Here is a 15,459-nt window from a genome sequence, read left to right as displayed (position 1 = left end):
TAGAAATTTCAAAACCAGATTACCCGGGAACCGCTTGTTGTAGCGATGCATGTGTTGAGTGAAGAGTTTGTGAAATATTTCACAGAGAGTAATGGGTGTGCAGAGATTTATGCAGAATGCACATGATAACATTTCATGTAAGTTCAATGTTAATTTTCTCGCAAACCTGGCACTAATATCATTGGAAAGCTTAGATTCTGGTTGAGGTGGCCTTTGGCTGAGTCAAAGGGGAGAGCAGGTGTGCGGTTGTGAAGAAGTTGGTAATTTCATGGCGCAGATTAACACTTTTGCATGCACTATATCCGTGTCACATTCTCATTAGGGGCTGAGCCCCCCTAAAGGTCTGATCCTAGAATCGCCCCTGCTGCTACTTCATACTTGTACTCCACTACACCTCAGAGGGAAATGTTGTAATGTTTACTGCACTACATTTATCTGACAGCTTTTGCTTTATTGCTTCACGCTGGGCTTGTTTCTGCAACAGCTCATTGAGTATCAGATACAATTAAAACTATTGAGGAAATATTTTCCTTTGACATTGGTCCAGTATTAAACGAGATCGCAGTCGGCGACGGCGAAACAAGCTACAATGTAAGTTAATGGACATCAATTGTCCAGCTTGTATTTACGTTCATAAAAGTGCTCGTTTTGCCGCTGACAGGCTCAGCTTAATATTCTAAGTGTCTGACAACATTATGGAAAGGATTTCTAAGGAGGTCGATCTTTCTGTTAAAGAGTAAGATCCTTTTTTTTAAAGATAAAAAAAGTCCGCAAAATTGCGTTCGCTAAACCCACCAGACTTCATGTAAATAAACAGGAATTTTAGCATCGTAAAATATAGACATTCTAGAACATATCTGAGCTCTGAGCAGTGCTTGTCTGGCTTGAGTTTGCGCGTGTAGCGTGCGCGAGTCAGCGCGACTATATGTTTGGTCAATGTTTTCTTTCTTTCTTTCTTTCTTTCATTCATTCCAATTTCGGGTCTGTCAGTCACAGTGAAAACCAGGGACATTTCCGGGGACAGCTCCAGCCGGGGACAGGTCACCATAAGTTAGAGGGTAGACTGTATGTGCTGTATGTGATGACAGTTTAAGTTGAATGAATGAATGAAAGTGAAATTAAGTGTCTATGAGTAAAATCCTCTCCTGGTGGGCATAAATGCAGCATTCTTGGGGCTAGAATGCTTTGCTTGTCACATGAAATGTGTTGAGTTTGTTTTGTATTATTATTGTCATTTTTATACTAAGTATATATAGACTGGAAGAATAGTTGCTTTTTAACTTGTGAGTCACAAATACCTGAGACTTGACTTGGACTTACCCTTAAAGGGATATTTCAAAGCTGGAAAGATGAATATGTTTTTAAATTGGGTCATTTATGTAGTAGAAATGTGAAATAATTTTAGAAGTAGGTGCCTTCTAGACCGAGAAAAGCCAGACAATTTATTTTTGGCTCATGTGGATGAAAGACAACAACTCCCAGAATTCACTTGCTTCGCTGAGGCCACTCCCAAGCCACGCCTACCGGTTACAGAAGACAGCAAGTCAAGTCAAGTGGGTTTTATTGTCATTTCAAGCATATACGCTGTATATAGTAAAACAAAACAATGTTTCACCGTGGCTCAAGTGGTGTTACATATTTAAAATACATAAAAACAACATTATAGAAAAACGACATAGAAAAACGAAATATGAGGCTACATTTAGTGCACACACATTATAGACTATACATAAAGTGCAATTACTACTTAAACTACTTATTACTACTTAGAGCATTTAAGGCAGACAAGGGACAGGACAGACAACAGACAACAAAAGACAGGGCATAAGTAGACCTGTAACAGAGCACTGATTGTTATAAGTTAGGTTCACCGTGAGGTAAAGGTAGAAAATAATAACTTTGCCTGTCCCGTAGCAGACGAAGCTCGCGTACTATGTCGAGTATTCCGTCTGTAATAACGTTTCCTGCATATTCTCCGATCTGAACCAATGTATCCCGGTGGTACACATGTGCTGTAGTTTGAATGCACATAATTACAAGGTTGCTGCAGAAGAGAGAGAGCCTGTTAGCTTAGCTTCAAGATGGCTGACACTGTTTGGAGATTCTGGGAGTGAGGTCCCACCCCCTATGGGTGGATTGAAAACATGTGGAACTAGCCGCTACTACTGGCTGTAGTCCATAGCCTCTGGACAAAAATGCCTCTGATGATGCAAAACGACGATTTTTGCATCATCAGAGGTTTTCCAGACACACAATACAGAGAAGTCTCGTCTCAGGGGAACATGAGGTCGGGAAGCACGCTCATTCGAAAATACTACTGGGTTTCTACTGATACAAAGCTTAAAGTCCCGCCGCATTGGAGGTTAAAGGAATACATGTTGCACTGAGTTCTGACAGTCTGTCATTAGTTAGCGTTTTGTTGACAAATGACCGTCCGTTTCAGAAAGCAGGTTTAGTGAAAACTCTGAGTTTGTTAACCCTGAGATAAGGGAAACTCTGGGTTTTCCATTTCAGAAAGAGAGGTAACTTAACCTCAGAGTCAGTTACTATGGTAACTGAGTATGTGAACCTAACCTGGTCGGGAGCAGGTTTTCTTCATTAAACCTTGAGTTTCTCTCAGTCTCCTCCCTCTCATACAGTGTCAGAGGGAGGAGACTGAGAGAAACTCGAGGTTTCTTCTCTCTCATTTCCTCATCCATTCATTCATTCTGTATCAGGCGCATTTTAATGCAGTTTGTTACCTGCATGAATAAAAACTTAATAAATAAAACGTATTGTTAGGCAGATTATAAAACGTTTTTTTCTCAAACATGTCATGTCCTTTTGTCGACGATCCCGTTGATGAAAAAGCTGCATTACTTCACAGAGAGTTTACGTCGGGAGATGATATTGAGTCCCGACTAAATGTATTTTCATTTCCACATTTTTTCACAGTCCATCAGATATGTAGATAGGCTACCTTATCCGTCCTCATATCACTAACATCCATACATCGTGGACAGGCTTTAACATCCCAGCAGATTCTTTGTGTCACATTACGTTTTTCGCAAACGGCATTTTTCTTTATTGGTGATGCGGATCCTACTGTAATAGTAAAGCCACTGTAGCCGTCAGAAAAGTGTGACTCGCTCTGAAATGTTTTTTGTAGTTGTTCCCTGGACACAAACCAGTGAGAGCCATTAAAAAGAAATAAATTATTATACATTATAGTTATGTTAATGATCATGGTGCTGCAGCCTCAGAATGGGATATAGTAGTAGGCCTAGCTTACTTTTTCGCCCGCAGGATTACACCCAAATGTAATACAATTCCAGTTTCCACCAGTAATATTATTAGTTAACTGTGATTAAATAGGAAATTAATACACTGTTAATGCTTACGCATTGACTCGAGCAGCAATTTTCTCCCACACCAACGCTGTCTTGCTTTTTTAACGAAATGCATGTTCAAACTCGCTATTTGTGCGCATGAGTATTTCCGCCAACCCGTTTGTTTGTGGATGTTACCATGGTGAATCGTAGAATCATGGCTCCATTCATACTGCCTTTTTATTGTGGTGGTGCACGCGCGTGAACATACTCTGAGTTGATTGAACCAACTCATATCAGCTGTTCTGAAACCGAAAACTCTGAGTTTCCCATCTCAGGGTAAATCAACTCAGACATCAGGGTTAGACTCAGAGTTTGTTAAACCTCCTTCCCGAAACTGACCCCTGGTAGCACTAGCTATAACAATGTGGAACAAACACAACACTGACAGTCATTTTCCACTGTTTTGCTCTGTCCTCCGCCACACCACACCGGGAGCGTTTCAGAAGCAGAGCGTCTTGTCTGCCTGACTCACACATTTTATTGTCTAAACAATCATGTGTTTAATAAGTTAGTATCTACCTTTCACTCCAAGCACTCCTACAGTTAAACTCCATGCCTTCTCTGGCGTTGTCCGTTGTCTGTGATGTCTTTTATGTTTTTCAACCTCCAAGATGAATCTCTCATTGTCCGTGGTGTTATAAAGATATAAACGATATTGGTGTTGTGCTTTTGGGTAAATTGACTATATAGTCTCGCTGTTTTACTTCCTGCCCGGCTGTCTAAACGCCCCGCAGCACGTGTGAAAATAGACCTGACACGTATCTTTAGCGGAGCGGAGAGCCGCTTCATGCACACTTCTGGCGCGGCTGGTGGAATATCGAGAATTGACTTGAATGGCAGCGAATGCTCGCGAGGGTCACGGGGGTATCCAGAACGCAGCGCAGATGCGCCCGGTGGAAAATAGGGGTGAGTGTGCAGGTGCCTGACAATGTGTTGAAATAACACGTGATAATGAGGGCATCTGTGCTAATAATAGCAAGCTAGTTAGCTAACTTGCTATCACACACAACTAAACATCACTTCCCTTTACAGTAATTCATACTAGAAGAAGACATACTTTATTCTCCTCCAGGGAGGAAATTACATTACAAAAGTTTCATAGGATATCAACATATTTTCCACTGAGATTAATTCACATTTAACAGCACGTAAGTGGTTGACAGCTAACGATATGTGGACTCGTTAAAAAGGGGGGGAAAGTGTGTTGTATCAATGATAGGGTATAGTACAGTATGTTCTTTAGTCAGTCGAGCGCCATAGAAGTAGATCATATCTCCTCAGTCGCTGTCATGGGAAATGACCACCCAGAGACTAAGATAGGTTTTCCACAAATGTTTATCCACTTTTGAAAATGGAAAAACTTGAACGATAACATAATTATCGTTATTGTTCCTATGCAAAACAAAATTTCAGTTAAACTTTAAAACCATATTTTGTTGCAATGCATGCATTTCTGCTGCTTATAAAAAATAAATCTGTTTGGTATTAGAATATATATATATATATATATATAAATAAAATATATTATAGAAATACAGTATATTTTATATATTCACAGCTCATTGAGATCTGTATGAGTTTAAAAGAAAATAGGAATCAATGTTTATCTCACCTCGTTTTTCTCCTACCAGCTTCTTAATCACAACTCCTAATCACCTGATAATGTGAAATTAATGAACCTAGGCAAACTGTGTGTGTGTGTGTGTGTGTTGATGTTAAATTTCCCCTAATCACCTGGTAATATTAAAATACTGAACTTGGAAAGCAGCAGCACTGCTCAGTAATGTGTGAGTGTATAGAAACATCTATGTGTGTATGTGTAAATACAGCAGTAATTTCCTGGGTCTGTGTCAGAAGGTTAATGATGCATGTCAGTTGTCGAGTCATTAATCAACGCACAATAAGGAGCTGTTGCAACAAGACTTGATAGTTATGTATTGTGTGTGTGTGTGTGTGTGTGTGTGTGTGTGTGTGTGTAAAATACCTTGTACAGTATGACGTTATGGAAAAACTTTGGATATGTGAAGAAGGTTCGGGAGACTTTGATGATTTCCACAGAACCATTAAATGAAATCTCGATTGAGGAGAATTAGGATTAATCATTACAGTTTAACCACATTGTAGTTTTTTTTGTGCCGTCCCAACTGTGTATCGTGTATCTCCTGCTAAAGCTGTCAAGTTTGGGTTATGCAAAGATATTGATGTCGCCATAACAGGAAACACAAATGCTCACCCACAACAATGCTGAAAATGGCAAGTTTTGAAGAATATTTGGATCGTGCGACAAGGCAAGCCTGATTTGTTCTTTCAGGGAATGATTTTGAAAATTTACAAAGAATATGTTTACAGCATTCACTATCTAACTGGGACGTTTTGGGACCGATTGGCAGGGATTGCTATGAACGAAGTACACACGGCTATACACTGGTAAGAGCAAATTGCGTTTAACCATGTATCCAACTTATTTATATTATTATATATTCACTTTACTGTGTTGTGTGAACAGTTAACTTCATTGAATATTGGATGTGGCGTGTTGTTGTTTTTTTGCAGGGTGCAAATGTTCCATCAAAACAAGTTCCTTCCGAGACTATTTGGAGAGCCACCGTCACTGCGTCTGGAGCTTAGCACTGCCCAAGAGGATTGTGATTGGTTTAAAGAAATGCAAACAACCCAGAGTGTTTTTTTCTGCTATCCTGTGTCGTGTAGCCAGATCTTACTTCACAGTGCTGTGGAGATAGGTCTGGCAATGTGAGACTACTTGACCTTTGACCTCCGAGTAACCTGATGTTACCTAAGCTTTCCCCATCCCCGTCTCATCTTACAACATAACATGTTGTTATTGGAAATTCCACCACAGACGTCAGTGTGTGCATTCATGTAATTTTGTTCTTGTCAGTGTTTTTGGAGTTGTAATTTTATGTGTTTTGCAAGTGCATGTCATTGACAGTGCACTTTTTGCAGTCACGCTTGAGTCTTGAGTGTCCTGCGGTGTGATAGGAAGTAGTGTTTGAACAGAGGAAAGGAAAGTAATTTCCTTTAAAGGGTAACTACTGTTTTCAGCCCTATTTTCCTATGTTTTTGTGTCTAAGTGACTGATGGGAACAACAATCTTTGACATTGGTCCATTAGATTAATATTCTAAGTGTCTGACAACATTATGGAACAACAGCTGGACAATTGTCCCATAACTGACATTGTAGCTTGTTTTGCCGCTGCCGACTGCAGCGATCTTGCTTGGCACTGGACTAATGTCAAAGATTGTTGTTCCCATCAGTCACTTAGACACAAAAACATAGGAAAATAGGGTCCAGGTTGAAAAAAACGGTAGTTACCCTTTAAAGGATAACTGTGTTGTTAGTCTGGTATTTTTCTTATTGTCAACAAACCATGAAAAGACCAAAATCAACAATGAATGTATCCTACTAACAAATATTGTGTGTTAATCCAAAGCCTGATATCTCATTCCTCTGAGCCATAGAGCTTCACTGTAAAACTATTAAAAACACACCAATGAGCCAGGCTGTTGAACATGGGAACAGAAATAAGAAATTAGAAATAAGAGATGGACTCAGAAAATAAGAGATGGACTGGTTTGGTCTTTTGGGGAATTTGTTAACAAGGAGGAAAATAAAGATAACGTCAGCCCTATCTTGTAACTGCACCAAGGGTTAGTTGGGTTGGTTGAATGTTATTGAAGCACTATAGAGTTAAGTACCTGCATGATGCAGATTTCAGTTTATATCTTCTTTTTTCGAAACTTTTTCTTTTCTTTTCATTTTCTCTTACATGAACAAAAAGTCACTGCACATCAGTGTTCATATCCAAATTGGAAACTCAGACTTCTATAAGGGAAAAACATAATGTGTTGATGAAGAATAAATAAAAGAGGGCACATTGCTCTTTTTACAGCGCTTGTCCCTTTCCTTTCACGTTTGCTAAAGACTCAACCCATGATTTGATTTGTCATGTCTTGTAAACAGTCCATTTTTCTCAGCTTTGATCCAGAATCCCTGCTTTGGTTCTAAGGTAATAAGTTGGTCTTTCCATGGAGTATATATTTCCTCTACAATGCCCAGCCACTGTCCTAGGCTTGGAGGGTCACATTCCAATCAGTTTCTCTTTCTGGCCTTTTTATCAGTTTATATTTTCATTTCACATCACTGGCATATAGCTTGTTAAGTTATTCTCAAATTGGAAGCAGGAAAGAAGCAGAATACAATCGTCATTGGGCGAGGAGATTTATGTGGTCAACATCCAGTAAGTTGTGCTCCTGCTAAAGTAACAAACAGAAACATTAAGTAACAAATATCACCATTGGATGGAATGCCAGAAACATTTAGGCAGACATTTTCGGAATGAATCCAACTGACTTTGGTGGTCCTCTGAAATGTTTTGACAACTGTTTGGATGGATTCACATTACATTTGGTAACCACATTTGTGTTTCCCTCAGGATGAATTGTATGAACTTTGGTGATCCTCAGACTTTTCCTCTAGCACCATCATCAGATCAAAATGTGATTTATCTAATGCTTTGCTTTCTTACTAAATACATGCAAGACTAATGACATTCCCATCAGCCCCAGCTGTACGTTTTGTCTTGTAGTGGTAATAAGCGACAACACGCCAAACTACGATGGTAAACATGGTAAACCTGCTGAACATCAGCATGTAAACATTGTCATTTTGAGCATGCTGACATAAGCATTTTGGTCAAAGCACTGTTGTGTGACATTATAGTTTTATATCTACAGCTTGCATTCATAACCATTAAAATGCTGTGAATTATCAATTTGTATGAAATTGGCATACAACCATCCAAAGAAAGAAACTGTTCCTGTGTCCTGCAAAGGGCTTTTCTACTAGTTTAACAATCAGTTCTCAGGCTTTGATGAGTCAAAGCAGATGAAATAAGCGCATCTTTTTCGTGCCTACTCAAATGTTTGTCAAATTATTCTGTAATCAAATCTTTCACCTGGTGTTTCACATCCTGTTGTCTGCAAATGAACCCCGAGGCATAGAGCAGATTTTCAGCGACAGTCCTCCCTGGCCTTAGCCGCCCTGATCACTTACCATCATTATCACCGGCTTTGTGAATGTGCTGCCCGTCAACACCCAAGATGATTTACAGAGGAGGCTAGTCATTAGCTTTTTGAAGGCAGTATACAGGAACTAGAAGATGTACAAAGTATTTGCATGAGTGTGTGTTGGTGTATTCAGGCACATATGGCATATTATTAATGCATGTATGCGTTTCCATGGAAAAGAGCCAGTGTTCATACTATATATAGCATGCACTTTTATGCCAGTGTGTTCTGTTCTGGGCCCATCTTTTATTGTGCCTAATAATATTGTGTGTATTTGTATATATATGTGTGAATAAAACTGTCACCTGCATACAATGTATAGATAATACGTTTACGAGTGTAATCAGAGCATATATAACATTTCACAATAAACTACGTACATACATGCCGTTGCCTTTGTATCGTGCACACTGCATACTTCCATCCCAGGTCATGTGTGAGTTCATTAGTATATGCGAGTCTGTCGGTCCATCAGTGTGACTGCCCACAGTTGTGCTGCTGATGAGGGTTTCTATACATGCAGGGTGAATAATTCCTACTTAGCTGGCTACATGCTGCGCCCACCGGGTCGTGAAAGTCACTTTGTGTCGCACTAATTGGCAGGGTGATCCTCCGCATGGTGATTAAGCAGCTCAGTGTTGCTAAAGTGGTCTGTGTATCCAGGAGAAATCATGAAAGCTGTGGTGAAGGAAGATGTTACACCAAATGAATATATACTGTTGTGTAGAGACATTCATACACAACAATATGCAGTAAAATGTAATAAGCAGGTGTAGAAAACGGGATGGAAAAGTACAACAGTATCACCTTAACGTTAACATTTAAGCGTGCCTTACAAAACTTGTTTCAAAAGCTCCCTGTAATTTCATGTATTACATTACATTCATTAAGCATACACTTTGGAGAACAATTTGGTTCAGTCTCTTACTCAGAGACACAGAAGAAGCAGGGGATCAAACCACGAACCCTAGGAATAATCATTGAATCTCTATATTTCATATATTTAATTGATATATTTGAAAGACCAAGACTTTGAGGGGTTGAGACCGAGTCAAGACCAAGACCTGACCAAACAACTGAAAAATACAGTAAATACACTAGTTAATATGTATAGCTAATATTAGCTAAGTCCCTTTGGGTGAAGAGATTGCGGGATAGTTTTGGTACAGAGGCAGATTAAGTCTTGAGCGGACCCAACAATCTCACTGACACCATAGTAAAGTGTGAAATTATGAATAGTCAGAGGATACTAGTGGCTGGTGCAGAAAGTCATTTATTAGGCGAAACCAAAGCTAAAACTAGAGTAACTATTGAACTTAACTTTGCTATGTAGCCAGAAACCCTTGTCTAATGGGATGATCCTGTTAATTCAATGTGTAAGTAACCATGTAGCCAAATCTAAGCCCCATTTGCGCTTAGGTACTGTTGCTTGGTCGTAAAACTTGTCAAAACATGGCAGCGTCAATGTCAAGCATTGGTGTAAAAGCCTAGATAATTTGTGAGAGAAACTGAATGTACAGTATCTATTGCTTTTGCACAACCAGTTCAGCGAATCTGAGGTACACTGCAATAACTTTCCTAAATATGAATTCAATGACTTAACAAAAGGTTTGTTTATATGATTATGTTGTGATTACTTTTGGATGTTAAGCGAACTATGGATTTATGTAGATGAAGATAAGACAGATCTTTAGCTGTTGCTGCTAATCTGAGGCATTTAGGCTACTGCATGAAAGTTGTTCCATGTGTTGCTCAGCTTTGATTGGGTCATTGATGGGTTGTTGAGGGTTGTTTGCATTAATGTTAGTGATGGCCAAATGAAGCCTCATGAAGCTTTATGAACCATTTTCTTTATTTTCTGAGCCCACTAGATGGCGCTTTCTGTTTAACAAAGGGTTGAAAGCACAATGAATTACCATTACTTTTTTTACACCAAGATCGCCATCTAGTGGGATCAGAAAATAAATAAAATGGCTCACAAACCTTCATTTGGCCATCACTAGTTAACTATAAGCTACAACACTGTATTGGGGTTCATTGCAAATAATTTGTTTTGGAGTCTCACTGCTCCCTTCTGGTTAGATAGCAAATATCATTTCCAGGAGCAATCTTACTTTCTCTGCATTGACTAAATAATACTCTCATTTCTGCGAAATTGCTTTGGAAGCAAGAGAAATTAAGAACATTTGAGTATAACATCAAATAATGTAAGCTTAGGGTGACACAATTTGAATATAAATAAATAAACTTCCTTATTAATGAGACACTTTATTAGTCAAAGGCCAGAGTTGGAGTGTCAGTGCGGAGGCTTGTATCAATGTCACTCGCTCTTATTAAACACAGACTAAAGGTCTTTTGTCTGGGTACATTTTGTCATTGTCTCTGTCTACCACAGGTTGTTTGGACAAGTTAATTGGTTGAGATTGATTTTTCACCCTCTAGGGTACGACACACACACACACACACACACACACACACACACACACACACACACACACACACACACACACACACACACACACACACACACACACACACACACACACACACACACACACACACACACACGCACACACACACACATGAAAATGTGTTATTAAGCACCCAGCCAAATTTTAATGATTCCAAAAATTGGCAAGTATGTAAAATTAAACCGTGAAAAAATAAGCAGTATTCTCTGCTCTGCGATGCTGGGGGGGCCGGGAGGTCCGCTAAAGGCGCTGAGCTGAAGAATGAGCCGCTGCCACTCGAGGTCAAATGCCTAACCCCATCCAATCAAGCTGCTTCGTAGGGCAGGTCTTGGCGTGGCCATAGTGGGATTCGTAATTTCACCACCAGCGGGACGTCGGACTAGTGGGCTGTAGGACCAAAGGGAATTCTTCGGGTTATTGAGAGGTCGGAACAATGGAGCGTCGGAGAAATGGGCAGTCCCCGTCTGATGACTAGGTTTGATAACTTAACAAATTAGTCATTAATCTGCGTCATTTCCCTGTGAAGGTGTTGTATATTTTGCAAGGAGAAGATCTGTGTCAAGAGGACAATGCTTTAAAGGGAAGAGCAGAGCAATTCCTTAAAGTAATTGAACTGGATTAGACAACACATGTTATCCAATGCACTGAAAAAAAAAAGTATCAAAAGAAATTAAACGGCCCCCAAATCCTGCCTCTATCAGAAGACATTAAGAAGCACCAGGATCATTAGAAATGCTTCGAAGAAGTCAACAAAAAAGCTCTAGCCTGAAAAGACGAAAGTCTAAATTTGTCACATTTAAAGACAACCATCTATAGTTGCCGCTAGCGTTAACTGGTAACGTGAGGGAGCGCACTCATTGGTTGTTGACAATGTTTATGTGATTTAACTTCACTGCCAAGACTTAAAAGTTACGATAATATCAAACATGTTCTATTTTGTCGTAACGTCAAGACGGGAAAAAGACTGACTGGGACTGAGTTTTTATGACCACCTTACATCAAATATTGAGACGACGGGAGCGCGCCCCAACTCTAGCAAGACTTCATGATTTCATTCCGATATTGGAAAATTGTCTGCGACAGTGGAATCACTTGAAAAGTCGTTAGGTGTAAGGTTGGCATTAACTGAGTTCAGGGGAGGACTGACACCACACGCACATTTGCACACCGCAGGCACACCTATGGGAGCAATTTGGGTTTCAGTATCTTGCCTAGCTAGAGGAGGCAGGTGACAGGCACACAGAGGAAATGAGGAACTGTGAATTGTGCACTCAAAAGACGCAGTGTCCTTAAGGGACATAACCCTATCTGCCCGTATGGCAGCTTTGTGTTTATTAATGACACATTTGTTTACAATAAAGCCTGTTCACCTGCCAGTGTGTGTCCACTCCATTTATCAGAGCCCCCCGTGACACTCTTGTCACACTCGCTTACCATCAAGCAGTGCTGGAGCCTCAACAACTTGTGCTGCTGTTAGATCCAGATCCTTGAGACAGCCTGCAACCATCTAGAACTCCGTTAGCTAAAAAAGAAAGAGATAGTCAGTTGTGTCTCAGGAGGTAGAGCCACTATGAAGATTGGTGGATCGATCCCCGGCTCCTCCAGTCCGCATGTCAAAAGTCCTTGGGCAAGCAAATTTGCTGAGTAGTACATTTACAATTGGATGATAGAAAAAGGGTGAAGGTTAATGCCATATGTTGTTAGCTTGCCTAAAGTTTGCAAAATGTTACCATGCTAATCTTAAACCCAGTCCAGATCAAAGATTCCCAACGTGATGAGTTGAAACGTGCGACTACATGCAAGTCTGCAGCGTTCTAAAACCTGCCAGTTCACACCAACGAGATAAGACGAGACGATTTATAATCTCCATGGCAACGAATTTGTTGCATCTAAATATGAATGTGGATAACGTTAGCCTCTGTCTATCTGCCATTTTGACCAGTTAACAGTTTTTACCATAGAAATAAAATGGATTATGGATCATTGTATTTCTATATTTATTTGTAGCTGACTTTACAAGGTGACTTCTCTATTAGCTGTAAACAGATGACGTCCCTTATGTTCTAAAACTAGCCTCAGGAGACTCGACCAGCTGAGTCGCAGTGACACCATCAGCTGGTTTGAGTCGTGTTGAGACGGGCCGGTTCAGACCGCTGCAACTTTTTTCTGCAACGTTCTAAAACAGTTTGGTCTGAAAGGGGATGTTCAATAACTGAGTTGATGGACGTTGATGCATGCTGTTTCATATAGCTTTGGTCATAAGGGTGCTGGCTGGAGAAAACTTAAACTTGCTATATCTTGAGTTGGATTCTTTTAGCTTACCTCTTTTTGTGATTAACAATTTTTATTGATTTTTATTTTTAACATACAAAACATACAACTTGTAACATGAACAAATCCCCCCCCCCTTTGTCATCACCACACACCCAGACAATAATCAAGAACAGATGACACAGTAACTACAATATTCAAGACCATTCAACAAAGTAGTAATAAAATAGACAATAAACCATAAACCAAATAAACATATGTATAAATGACAACACCATAAGCCCATCATACATGTCTCTCCCCAGCACAAAGCTTCTTAGGAACCCTCCAGAAAGCTCAGTTACTTTTCCTATTTTCTAGTATGGACATGCAATCTGGCAAACCGTTTATATGACCGCCACCCTAGCCATCTCACAAGCCCTCTCCTGGATCGACGGCACCCCTTCATTCTTCCATCCTCTTAAAAAATACCTGTCTGGCTATCATTAAATTAGTTTGGACCCAGCTTCTTATGTGCTTATCTATTCCTTTTAGGATTAACCCATCTCCCGGAAAAAATAATCTTGGGCTGAATGGAACCTGGGTCCTTGCAATCAGACATAGGTTATCATGTATCCCCGTCCAGTGCACAATTACCTATTTTTGAAGGGGAAATAATCTACAGTTCATCGCTGCGAAGGCATAAACGGCTTTCTGGAGGACATGCACCAGACCAGCGGGCGCTCGTTGGATTGTTGTCGGCCGCAGCAAGCAAGCAGGGCGGGGAGGAAGAAGAAGCAAGGACGCCGGCCGGCCTGGTAGCCCGGCTAAGGAAACTACCACACCGATCGCCGCTGAATAGCCTCCTACTCACCAACACCAGATGGATCACACACAAAATGGATATATATATATATGCTACAAATAAACACAAGGAACTGCTGCATGATGATTATTACCGAAGCCTGGCTGAACACACTCACTCATCCCAGACGGCAGCTAAGAGCTAACAGGGCACTGTCTGAGTTGAAAACAAATCTTGTTGTCATGTAAGGGCCCTGTTCATGTTGCACAGACATTTTAATTGCATGTTGTGTCTGTTAAGAGGCACAAATGCAGTCTTTATATTATGCCCCCATAACTGCCGTTTTAGCAATGTGAGCTCTGGGCATTAGCTGCAGCAGCTCCATGATGCTAGCACCGATTTGGCTCGTTTTTTTTTTGCTATCGACAGTACTCACATACGTATACCGATCAAGATTAACGTAAAAATTGCTCCTTTAAGGAAGGCATGAAAAAAATATCTCTGTCTAGTTTAGTTTAGTTTAGTTTATTGTATTTGCACAAACATATGAAATACATACAATAGAATTTAAAGGGATACTTTACCGATTATCATTAAGCTTTATATCAGTAGAAACCCGGTAGTATTTTCGAATGACCGTGCGTCCCTCCCTCATGTCCCCCTGAGACGAGAGATCTCTGTATTGTGTGTCTGGAAAAAAAACACTGATGACGCAAAAATCGTCATTTTGCGTCATTGGAGGCTTTTTTGGCCAGAGGCTATAGACTACAGCCAGTAGTAGGAGCAAGTTCCGCATGTTTTCAACATGCCCATAGGGGGTGGGACCTCACTCCCAGAATGTCAAATAGTGTCAGCCATCTTGAAGCTAAGCTAACAGGCTATTGCTCTGTGGAGAAAGCTGAGTAATTAATTCATAATTACAGGGTAACCACGATGGCGGAAGGTAGTTTTGAAGGTGATATGGCAGAAGGGGATTTTGAAGATCTGGTGCGCGAAACCGATCCGTAAAATGTTTGTCTGGCAAAGACTTTTTCAGTAGCAACCTTGCAATTATATGCATTCAAACTACCGCACATGTGTACCACCGGGACACATTGGTACAGATCGGAGAATATGCAGGATACTTTATAGTTACAGACAGAATACTCAACACACTACGCGAGCTTCGCCTGCTACGGGACCAACACCTCAGCCTGTGGTGTCGCTTGATGTCGCTAGCCGGGGAAGGGGACATCGAAAGCAGTGTGCGAGAAAGCGGAAACGCGGAACAAGGGCCGGAGTTCAAGCTAGGTGGAAAGCTAACGCTAGCCGTCCACCTGTCCGATCCATCGTGATTGCAAATGTCCGCCTATTAGACAACAAACTGGACTACATCCAACTTCAACGGAACTCCCAACACGGGTTCAGAGACTGCTGTGTTCCGGACTCCGCCATCCAGCTACCAGGCCTGCTAGCCTTCTGAGCAGATAGAGA

The sequence above is a fragment of the Sander vitreus genome, chromosome 10 (genome assembly GCF_031162955.1).
Source record: "Sander vitreus isolate 19-12246 chromosome 10, sanVit1, whole genome shotgun sequence".
In the NCBI taxonomy this organism is placed as follows: domain Eukaryota; kingdom Metazoa; phylum Chordata; class Actinopteri; order Perciformes; family Percidae; genus Sander; species Sander vitreus.
The sequence above is the reverse complement of the archived record's forward strand: the minus strand, read 5'-3'. Positions refer to the sequence as shown.